Raw genomic sequence first — 12300 nt, forward strand, 5'->3', positions numbered from 1 at the left:
ATCCACTACCTCAGTCCTTAACAGGATGAAGCACTCTGGGCATCCACTACCTCAGTCCTTACCAGGATTAAGCACTCTGGGCACCAGTCCCCCTCCAGAACTAGTGGAGAACAGCATCCACTACCTCAGTCCTTAACAGGATTAAGCACTCTGGGCACCAGAACCAGTGGAGAACAACATCCGCCACCTCAGTCCTTAACAGGATGAAGCACTCTGGGCACCAGTCCCCCTCCAGAACCAGTGGAGAACAGCATCCACTACCTCAGTCCTTACCAGGATGAAGCACTCTGGGCACCAGTCCCCCTTTAGAACCAGTGGAGACTGTCATCCACTTGTGAGACTGTGGCTTTGCACTCCCCAGGATGGTATAGTGGGCAAACCACCCCTGAAAGGACTTGTGAGACTGTGGCTTTGCACTCCCCAGGATGGTACAGTGGGCAAACCACCCACTGAAAAGACTTGTGAGACTGTGGCTTTGCACTCCCCAGGATGGTAGAGTGGACAAACCACCCACTGAAAGGACTTGTGAGACTGTGGCTTTGCACTCCCCAGGATGGTACAGTGGGCAAACCACCCACTAAAAAGACTTGTGAGACTGTGGCTTTGCACTCCCCAGGATGGTACAGTGGGCAAACCACCCACTGAAAAGACTTGTGAGACTGTGGCTTTGCACTCCTCAGGATAAAGCAGTAGACAAGGAGCCCTGTCATGGATCTGGCGTGGTGCTGGATCTGGCTGAGGTGCCATCCCTTCCCTTCCCCCTGAGGTGCTTGTTGTATTTCGATCTGATGTCCCAGCAGTGTTGGGCTCAGTGGTCCACGGACATTGAATGGTGCATACCTGCACTACTAATCGTGATGTATATTTTGTTGAATGTGTATATATATTTGTATATATTAGCTTACTGTATTTTGATACATTTCAATGGTTCAACTCATTTCCTTTTGTGTTTGCATTCTTCCGGGGGGATTGGGGGTTGTTACGGTGATGTTTGGAGATGCATTGGTGTGTGTGTTGTAGTGGGTGAGGGTCGGGGTCGGGGTGGGGGTGGGGGTGTTGCGTGTGTGTGTCCCTGACTTTTGCCTCCCCCCTCCCCTATGTCATAGATGCAGTACACACCGTTGTCTTCGGCTCCGGCGTTGCTGATGATCGTAGAAGAGCAGGAAGACTATCGCAGGGAGTATTTGGAGTTCCGGCTCCATGGTGCCCTCCTTCCTCGTGGAGTGTGTTGAGGTGAGCGTTTTCACATTGAAATGGCTGTTTCCGCCGTGTTTTTATCCACGGTGAATCCACCCCGGAAAAGGTGGCGGATTGGTAGGTTGTGATACTGTGGGCGGTACTTTGTCTCCCGCCTGTCTGTTGGCGGTGACCGCCGCGCTGCTTGTCTGTACCGCCGTCGCGGTCGGAGTGTTAAAGTGGCTGTCTTTGTTGGCGGTTTCCGCCACGGTCATGATTACCTTTTGGTTTCCGCTGGCCTGTTTGCGGTCTTACCGCCGCTTAAACACCGTCCGCCAGGGTTGTAATGACCCCCTTAGTGTCTCTCTCTCTCTCTCTCTCTCTATATATATATATATATATATATATATATATATATATATATATTGGTTTTTTTTTTGTTTGTTTTTTATGTGTTGTTTTCTGGGAGCCACAATTGGCCCCCCAGGGAAACCACACATATATAAAAGTGATATCTAACCACACATATTTAAAAGTGATATATTTATATATAGATATATACATATATATATATATATATATATGTATGTATGTATGTATATATGTATGTATGTATTTTGTCTAGTGGCAGTTGCCATAAAGTAGCACAGATGGTTTATTGTCCTACTGCAAAGGATATCCATTTATATGTATTTAGCTGAGTGGATTATTAAAGGCAAGCGTTACCTGCGCTTTAAAACAATTTTTATGTGAGGGGGACTATGGAGATATGAGCAGCACTTTTGCTGGGTGGTACTGAGGGAATTAGAAGAGGAGGTAATGGGAGGCAGAGCACCAAAAATTACTGTTGCACTGGGTGCCACCAACGCTAAAGGCTGTGATGATGGGTATGTGGTAAGGTGAAGTAATACATTCTTTTTTGTTTTTTTCAGTGTTTTCAGAGAATCTGCCGAATTGGAGAAGAAGCGACCATAAGGTGACGACATTTCCTATTGGACACATCAAACATACCCACGAGCAATTTTGTGACTATCTGCCTTCTACGTGGGCTAGTAATTTAGAGGGACAGTTTAGCCAGTAGCAGAGATGGCGTCTCGTTGGATGACTGCTGATCATACCCTAACTCGGGTTATGAAGGACAATTCCGATGTAGGCTCAGAGACTGAGACAGCAGATACTGAGACAGCATCTGAGGGAGAGGACAATGGGGCAGAATCTGAGAGTAATTTTTCAGTCGGTCGATTCCCATCCGACGACACCCCTTCAGAAAATTGTGCAGCAAACACATTTGCGTGCAGACCAATTTCTGAGGGAGCGTGGAGGCACTCTAGGGCCACGTTCTAGGGCACGCCAGTGGACTCCCACTTCGCTGGCGGAGTTGAAGATATTTTTGGGCCTTACGCTCAAAATGGGGTTAGTGCAGAAACACACCTTGCAGTCCTACTGGACGACTCGCACGGTTTGGGTAACTCCCATCTTGGCACCACACATGAGCAGAGATCGTTTTTTGCTACTGCAGCGCATGCTGCATTTCAATGACAATTCTGCTGTTTTGCCCCGGGACCATCCAGACCATGACAGGTTGTTCGAAATTCAGCCTGTCTTGGAACATTTGTCTGCCAGGTTTCCAGAGATCTATACTCCTGGAAAGAATATAGCAGTCGATGAGTCCTTGATCCTGTACAAAGGACGACTGCTTTTCAGATAGTACATTGCGAGCAAAAGAGCTCGCTATGGCTTTAGGCTGTACATGTTGTGTGGGAGCTCTTCTGGCAATGTGTATAGCTTGAGAGTGTATACAGGGAAGGATTCTACCCTAAACCCTGTAGGTTGCCCTCCTGCGTTAGGGGTCACAGGTTAGATTGTGTGGGAACTTGTCCAGCCACTTCTTCACAAAGGTATAACCTTTAGGTGGGCAGTTTCTATACAGGAGTAGAGCTGTTCAGTGAGCTCTACAAAGCTGGCACTGTGGCCTGCCCTACAGTTCGTTGTAACCGCAAAGGATTCCCGCAGGAGCTTGTTTGCAAGAAGCGCCAGAAATCAGAGAGTACTGCATTGCATGCTAACGAACTGCTCGCAGTCAAGTTCTTAGATAGGCGTGATGTATACGTGCTCACTACAATTCATGATGAGAGCACTTCCCCCATCACGGTTTGGGATCAGATGGCCGAAGTCCACTAGCCCATCTGTATACTTTATTACAATAAGTACATGGGCGGAGTGTACAAGAACGACCAGGTTCTTCAACCATACAATGCGTGTCGTAAAACTCGCACTTGGTACAAGAAACTGTTTACCCACCTGATTCAGATGGTAACATATAATGCGTATGTTGTTTACCGTCAGACAACCACAGGAAGACTCATGACTTTCCTTGACTTCCAGTTGTCTGTAATTGAAAGCCTCACTGCTGTTACAGAAGCAGCAGCAGCCTCCACCTCATATGTTCTGAAGGATGTGGCAAGGCTGCAGGAGTGACACTTTGCTGATCGCATTCCTAAAACACCCAAAAAGGATCGACCATGTTGTCGCTGTAAAGTGTGCTCAAAGCATGGAAAGCGACAAGAGAGTCGGTATTCGTGTCCCCAGTGTCCATCACAACCAGGCCTCTGTATCCTTACTTGCTTTACGTTGTATCATACTAAGGCAAAGTTCCGGGAAATTGACTGAGGTTGAGCTGCCATGGGGTAATCCTTTCAGTGGCAGTGCATGGATACCGAACGTCCATGGGCCACTGCTTTGTTAGGCAAGGAGCGTCTGAATTTTACTTCATCTACTTAATCATGGACTTCCTTTTTGACTGCTTGAGAGCTAAATCCACCGTCAGAACGTGGTAGGTGTTCTGTTCAATTAACATTCATTATATTCCCCCTACTGCATATACTAATGGACAGAACATATGCCACATTGTCCCTGAGTACCCTTTCTTCACCAGCATGTCTACCCTACTTTCAACTGTAGATATGCTCTCTCAGTTCGAGGAATCACTTTGTACGGGATACTTGGAAATCCCCAACTTGCATCCAGAAACGAGTATAAGTTCACTTGGCAATTATACAGGAGTAGTCAGGATTCTGATGAGAACAGAGACATGAATGGTTAAGGAAAGCTTATGGTAGGTGTGCCTTCACAGTGATATTGCACAGGTAGAAGGCAGATAGCAAAGGTAGTACAGATGTACATCATCTATACCTATGGATTCAAACCCATGGGTGCCATCCCAGCACTGAAGGAGAATGACTTGTAAAGGTCAGTGTTTGACCTGCTTTTCATGTTCATCCTCCATCAGAACTTAGTAGATGTTCACTTTGCTGTATAAGTGCATTACAGTCACATCACTGCACATAATGTCAGCTGGGACATATGCTACATTCTCATAGACTCCCCTGTGTGCCAAACACTACCCTTTTTCATAGCCTATGACATTCTCTTTAGGGGCAATCATGAGAAATCCCCAGCATGTCTCCCTTAGTTTCAAAGGTAGATATGATCACTCAGTTCGAGGAATCGCTTTATACGGCATATTCGGACATCCCCAACTTGCATCCACAAACTGGAAGGAGTTGGATTTAGCACAGTGAGTGCGTTAAAGGCACATGAAAAACATCTCTTCCTGAGCCTAAGGTGCCTGTCACAGGAGTCATTAGTAAAGGTTTGTTTTGCATGCATTTGGTAATGTTCAGGAAGAAGGAGGCAGTTACTTGACAGGTGGTAAAATGTAGTAAAACTTATTCCGTTCTGTGGCGTGTGAATGTGATGAGCCCTTGCCTGGCAGCGGTAAGTTAATGTGAGTGCAGTGATTGGTTGGATTGGGCCGTGGCCGGCGGTATGAAAGGGTTGTTTGTTGTGCATGAATGGCGTGTGAATGGACCATAAACAGGTTGGTGCCTGGATCCGGCTTTATGGCCCACCTTCAGAAGGCTTGGTTTCAATATTCAGATACTTTGATAAGTATTCAGGCTTTGAAACCATAATTTTGGGAGGTGTGAGTGGTGGGTTAACTTTAACAAACTAGTATCAGGGGAGTCCAAGGGTGCAGGACTTGCGTGACTCTCACCAGTTTTCCTTCACCCAGAATCCCCTTGAAATCACAAAATGTGCTTAAAAAACACATTTGCCTTGCATTCCAATGAGCAGAAGTCCAGGGATCTGCAGGGAGCCACAAATTGTCTACCACTAGGCATTCCACTAAGTCTCCAGTGAAAAACTGCCTCACTTTAGTGAGTGGGCAAGTGACCACAACAGGGAAGTACCCAAAACGGATTTTGGAGACATTAAAATTGCCTACCACAAAACAGCCTCGTTTTTTAAGACAGTCACCTAAGTATTTGGTCCTGGGCTCGGTAGCCATATAGGGAAACCTACCAAACGCAGACACTTCTGAAAACTAGACACCCAAGTAGCCCACGTAAGTGTGGCGTGTTTGGATTTCACAAAGTTTTCTTACCCAGAATACCCTGTAAAAGTGAAACGTTGATTAAAACCACTATTTTTCCTTCCTTTTTTATCATAGAAACTACAGGAATTTGCAGGGATCCTCAAAATTCCTATCACTAAGTGTTTCTCCACTTGTCCTGATGAAAACACAACCCCGTTTGTGTGCCTGTGCCTAGTGCCTGCATCAGGAATGGATCACTCCAGGGTTAACAGTAGCCCTCATGCAAGGACTACCATTGACCCTTGTGTGATCCATTCCTGTCGCAGGCACTATGCCTACCCACACAAGTGAGGTACCATTTTTTATCGGGGGAACGCTGGGTAGGAGGAAATTTGTGGCGCCTCTCAGATTCCAGAAGTTTCTGTCACCGAAATGTGAGAAAAAAGTGTTTTTTTTGCCAACTTTTGAGGTTTGCAAAGGATTCTGGGTAACAGAACCTGGTGAGATCCCCATAAGTCACCCAATTCTGGATTACCCTAGGTGTCTAGTTTTCAAATATGCACAGGTTTGGTAAGTTTCCCAAGGTGGCAGCTGAGCTACAGGCCAAAATCCACAGCTAGGCACCTTGTAAAAAACAGCTCTGATTTCTTTTGGAAAATGTGATGTTTCCACGTTGTGTTTTAGGGCATTTCCTGTTGCGGGCACTAGGCCTACCCACACAAGTGAGGTATCATTTTTATCTGGCGATTTGGGGGAACCCTGGATAGGAGGAAATTTGTGGCTCCTCTCAGATTCCAGAACTTTCTGTCACTGAAATGTGAGAAAAAAGTGGTTTGTTGCCAACTTTTGAGGTTTGCAAAGGATTCTGGGTAACAGAACCTGCTGAGAGCCCCACATGTCACCCCATCCTAGATTCTCCTAGGTGTCTAGTTTTAAAAAATGCACAGGTTTGGTAGGTTTCCCGAGGTGACGGCTGAGCTACAGGCCAAAATCCACAGCTAGGCACTTTGTAAAAAAACAGCTCTGATTTCTTTAGGAAAATATGATGTGTCCACGTTGTGTTTTGGGGCATTTCCTGTCGCGGGCACTAGGCCTACCCACACAAGTGAGGTACCATTTTTATCGGGAGACTTCGGGGAACACTGGGTAGGAGGAAATTTGTGGCTCCTCCCAGATTCAAGAGGTTTCTGTCACCGAAATGTGAGAAAAAAAGTGTTTTATTTGCCAACTTTTGAGGTTTGCAAAGGATTCTGGGTAACATAACCTGGTGAAAACCCCACAAGTCACCCCATCTTTGATTTCCCTAGGGGTCTAGTTTTAAAAAATGCACAGGTTTGGCAGGTTTATCTTGGTGGCCGCTGAGCTACAGGCCAAAATCCACAGCTAGGCACTTTGTAAAAAACACCTCTGATTTCTATTGGAAAATGTGATGTGTCCATGTTGTGTTTTGGGACATTTCCTGTCACGGGTACTAGGCCTACCCACACAGGTGAGGTATCATTTTTATCGGGAGACTTGGAGGAACACAGAATAGCAAAACAAGTGTTATTGCCCCTTGTCTTTCTCTACCTTTTTTTACTTCCAAATGTAAAACAGTGTGTAAATAAAGACATCTATTTGAGAAATGCCCTGTAATTCACATGCTAGTATGGGCACCCAGGAATTCAGAGATGTGCAAATAACCACTGCTCCTCAACACCTTATCTTGTGCTCATTTTGGAAATACAAAGACTTTCCTGATACCTAGTTTTCACTCTTTATATTCCAGCAAATTAATTGCTATATACCCGGTATAGAATGAAAACCTATTGCAAGATGCAGCTCATTTATTGGCTCTGGGTACCTAGGGTTCCTGATGAACCTACAAGCCCTATACATTGCTGCAACCAGAAGAGTCCAGCAGACGTAACAGTATATTGCTTTCAAAAATCTGACATCACAGGAAAAAGTTACAGAGTAAAACATAAAGAAAAATGGCTGGTGTTCTCAGCTCAATTTCCATTTTATTTCAGATGTTATTTTCTATAGGAAAACCTTCGTAGGATCTACACAAATGACCCCTTTCTGAATTCCAAATGTTGTCTACTTTTCAGAAATGCTCGGCTTCCGTGGTCCAGTATTGGTTTCACACCGATTCTAGTCACTAACTGGAAGGAGGCTGAAAGCACCAAAAATAGTAAAAATGAAGTATGTTCCAGTAAAATGCCAAAATTGTGTTGAAAAATTTGGTTTTGTGATTCAACTCTGCCTGTTCCTGAAAGCTGGGAAGATGGTGATTTTAGCTCCGTAAACCCTCTGTTGGTGCCATTTTCAGGAAGAAAAAACACAATCCTTCTTCGGCAGCCCTTTTTTCCATTTTTGAAAAAAATAAATAAACTGTAGGTGTATTTTGGCTAATTTCTTTGTCTCCTCCAGGGGAACCCAGAAACTCTGGGTACCTTTAGAATCCTTATGATGTTGGAAAAAAAGGACACACATTTGGCGTGGATAGCTTATGTGGACAAAATGTTATGAAGGCCTAAGCACAAACTATCCCAAATAGCCCAAAAATTGCTCAGTACAGCGGGGGGGGGGAGGCCCAGCAGCTAAGAGGTTAACAGAATGTGTGGGTGGTGTTAGGAGGGGCACCATAAAGTAGATTATGTTGAGAAGGTAGAATGCAGTCACTTGGCTAGTCAGTAAGGAATTCAGACATCAAAGTCTGTAAATTATAATATGACCTGTTATATGAATTGTGTTGACTGATGATTGCGAAGTCATCTACACAGGACCTTCTTCAAGTGTTAGTGGAACCGACGTAAAGTTCTTATAGGATGATTGTCAGTGATTCCCTTTAAGAGATGGCAATGTAAACATTAACACATATGTAAAGCATTTACATAAAGGAAGAACATTTGATATTGGCTTAAATCACACTGTTGAGCTTTTTTGATCTTCTCCTAATCTCTTACTTGAGAATCAATGACGATCAAACTCCTCAATTTCTCCTGAGCTCCTATATTTGACTAATTCCATAAAAGATCTGTGGAGTACGTCTTAAATCAGGACTTCAAGTCAACCTAGTATTACTCGCAAATCAAAGAATTCCCAGGGCCTTTGTAATTTAAGTAAAAATATATATTGTTAATTTACACTGAAAATCTGGGTGCTAGTCCCTACAAATCTCTGATATTTCCCATTAATGCTTGAACAAGATAAACCATCTAATATGTTGTCAATGTTGAATGCAATTACAAATAAAAAGTGTTGAAGGTTCCTTTTCTCAGTATCAAACTGTTATGTCTAATCCACACAGAAAGTCAACAAACATTTGCACTCAAATGACTTCTCACAATTCCAAAGCTCTAGAAAAGCTTACCTCCATTCTCAGAGAACAAATACAACTCCCTCCTCTTCTATGTTGAAAATTGAGGCTTGAGCAACAGCCCTCTGCTGCTTCTGTTACTTCTCTCAATAACCACATTGACTTGTAGTCTATTTCAAGATGAAGCATTCTTTTATATTAAGCACCTGCCCTTGCTCTGGTGAGGTCTTGCAAGAAGTTCTGCAAGATCCAATATCAACCCTTACTCTTGCTCTAGAATAATGAGAGACCCAACTCTTCCTACTGCCCAGCCTCTGATAAAAAGTGGCCTTCATCCCATTAAGGGCAGCCACTGTGATAGAGAAAGTGACATGGGAACGCCTAAGCTAAACCTCATTCTCTGGTGGTCTTCCAGGCACCAGGTCAAAGATGTTTGATAAGGTAACTGGGGAACACCCTATATATTCGAACAGGGACGCACCCTGTTGGCAATCTATACCTCACAATGGAATTCAATATACATTTCAGAAAATTCTCCTCTCTTTCCTCTGCATTATGACAAAGATTTTATTTCTAGCTTACACTTGAAATTTGCATTTAAAGAAGACACTAATTTTACCTTGTAAGCACAATTCTTTTAAGGAGCTGTCAAGTGGGTTTTCAATTTGATTCGGGCACTTTTCAGGTGCCTCCACTTTGTTACCCATAACTGTCAGGCGCTAGCCAGCATCAATGATTTACGGAATCTGTGCTCTTAGATGCTTCTTGTATGCTTCTTTTGTATCTGTTTACAAATCCTAGTGTGCCACATTGCAATTTGAATAAGAAACTTCAGAACATTAGAGCAATCTAGGTTGATCAGGAATATAAATACAAGACCAACATTTCAGTCGAACTTCCCCAGATAGCATGCAGAGCAATACCCATAGCTATAGGTAGAACATTTTGACCGGAATGGTTTTGCAATGCATATAGCCTGAAAGCAGGTGGGAAAGTAGAAGGTGCTAATGGATTGCTTAGGTACTTGATAGGGACCAGAATGTTCACGGTTTACAAGCTGTTAGCTGATGGTTGAGTGATGTTAACCCAAGGTTGACCCAAGGGTCGGTGCAGCTCCTCCAGCTCCTCCAGGTTCCTGAGTTCCTGAGACCCACCTAACAGTAAGTACCCCCCACCTCCCAGCCCCTCGCTCTGCCCTGCGCTACTCACCCTCTCTCCTGCTTCTTTTCTTCTTTTCTTCTTCTCTGCTCTTCCTCCTCGCTCCTCATCTGTAATCTTCTGCTGTACTCTTCTTTTCCCCATCTTCTCTCTTCTTCTCTTCTTCCTCATCTTCTTCTGTGGTCTTCTGCCTTCTGTTCTTCGTTTTCTGTATCTTCTTCTCTGTTCTTCTGTGTTCTTCTGTGTTCTTCCGGTCTTCTGTTCCCTGTTCTTCTGTTCTTCTGTTCTTCTGTTCTTCTGTTCTTCTGTTCTTCTGTTCTTCTGTTCTTCCGGTCCTCTGGTCTTCTATCTTCTGCCTTCGGCTCTTCTGCCTCCTCCGTCTTCTTCTCCCTGCGCCTGCCCTCCTGCTCCTACCTCATCCCCCTCCCTCACTCGCATCCCCCTCTCTATCTCCCCTATCTAACCCGTTCACTATCTACCTCCCTCACTCCTTCTATCTACCTATCTCTCTATCTCTCTATCCTACTATCTAATCTCCCTCACTCTCCACCTCCTCCTATCTTCCTATCTCTCTATCTATTTCCCTATCTATCGATTTCTCTATCTATTTTCTCTATCTACTTCTCTATCTTTCCCCCCCTTCCCGCCACCCCCTCTATTACCTATCTTCCTATCTTCTCACTCTACCTCTCACCCTCACCAACCTCTACAACCCCCCTCCCCTATCTTCACAACCCTACTCCAATCTTTCTCCCTAATCTCCTAAACCTCCTAACACTCACCCCCTCCACCCTTAAACCCCCCTCCCCCAGCTCTTCTCACTCTACCTGTCCCCCCCTCCCTCGCGCTTTCCCGCCGCGACCTCCTGCACGCCCCCGCCCCCCAGCTCCCATTCGCCCCCAGCTGACCCCTACTACCTCATATGGCGGCCGCAGCGCGACAGTGGTAGCGACCCTTGACCCAAGGGTAGGTTGCTCCCCCTGCCGCTGCAGCTCTTCCAGCTCCTCCAGGTTCCTGAGTTCCTGAGACCCACCTAACAGTAAGTACCCCCCACCTCCCAGCACCTCGCTCTGCCCCGCGCTACTCACCCTCTCTCCTGCTTCTTTTCTTCTTTTCTTCTTCTCTGCTCTTCCTCCTCGCTCCTCGTCTGTAATCTTCTGCTGTACTCTTCTTTTCCCCGTCTTCTCTCTTCTTCTCTTCTTCCTCATCTTCTTCTGTGGTCTTCTGCCTTCTGTTCTTCGTTTTCTGTATCTTCTTCTGTGTTCTTCTGTGTTCTTCTGTGTTCTTCCGGTCTTCTGTTCCCTGTTCTTCTGTTCTTCTGTTCTTCTGTTCTTCTGTTCTTCTGTTCTTCCGGTCCTCTGGTCTTCTATCTTCAGCCTTCGGCTCTTCTGCCTCCTCCGTCTTCTTCTCCCCGCGCCTTCCCTCCTGCTCCTACCTCATCACCCTCCCTCACTCGCATCCCCCTCTCTATCTCCCCTATCTAACCCGTTCACTATCTACCTCCCTCACTCCTCCTATCTACCTATCTCTCTATCTCTCTATCCCACTATCTAATCTCCCTCACTCTCCACCTCCTCCTATCTTCCTATCTCTCTATCTATCGATTTCTCTATCTATCTATTTTCTCTATCTACTTCTCTATCTTTCCCCCCTTCCCGCCACCCCCTCTATTACCTATCTTCTTATCCTCTCACTCTACCTCTCACCCTCACCCACCTCTACAACCCCCCCTCCCCTATCTTCACAACCCTACTCCTATCTTTCTCCCTAATCTCCTAAACCTCCTAACACTCACCCCCCTCCACCCTTAAACCCCCCTCCCCCAGCTCTTCTCACTCTACCTGTCCCCCCTCCCTCGCGCTTTCCCGCCGCGACCTCCTGCACGCCCCCGCCCCCCAGCTCCCATTCGCCCCCAGCTGACCCCTCCCCCCCTCCTACCTCATATGGCGGCCGCTGCGCGACAGTGGTAGCGACCCTTGACCCAAGGGTAGGTCGCTCCCCCTGTCGCTGCAGCTCCTCTAGCTCCTCCAGGTTCCTGAGTTCCTGAGTCCCACCTAACAGTAAGTACCCCCCACCTCCCAGCCCCTCGCTCTGCCCCGCGCTACTCACCCTCTCTCCTGCTCCTGCTTCTTTTCTGCTTTTCTTCTTCTCTGCTCTTCCTCCTCGCTCCTCGTCTGTAATCTTCTGCTGTACTCTTCTTTTCCCCGTCTTCTCTCTTCTTCTCTTCTTCCTCATCTTCTTCTGTGGTCTTCTGCCTTCTGTTCTTCGTTTTCTGTATCTTCTT

The sequence above is a fragment of the Pleurodeles waltl genome, chromosome 10 (assembly GCF_031143425.1).
Source record: "Pleurodeles waltl isolate 20211129_DDA chromosome 10, aPleWal1.hap1.20221129, whole genome shotgun sequence".
Classification (NCBI taxonomy): Eukaryota; Metazoa; Chordata; class Amphibia; order Caudata; family Salamandridae; genus Pleurodeles; species Pleurodeles waltl.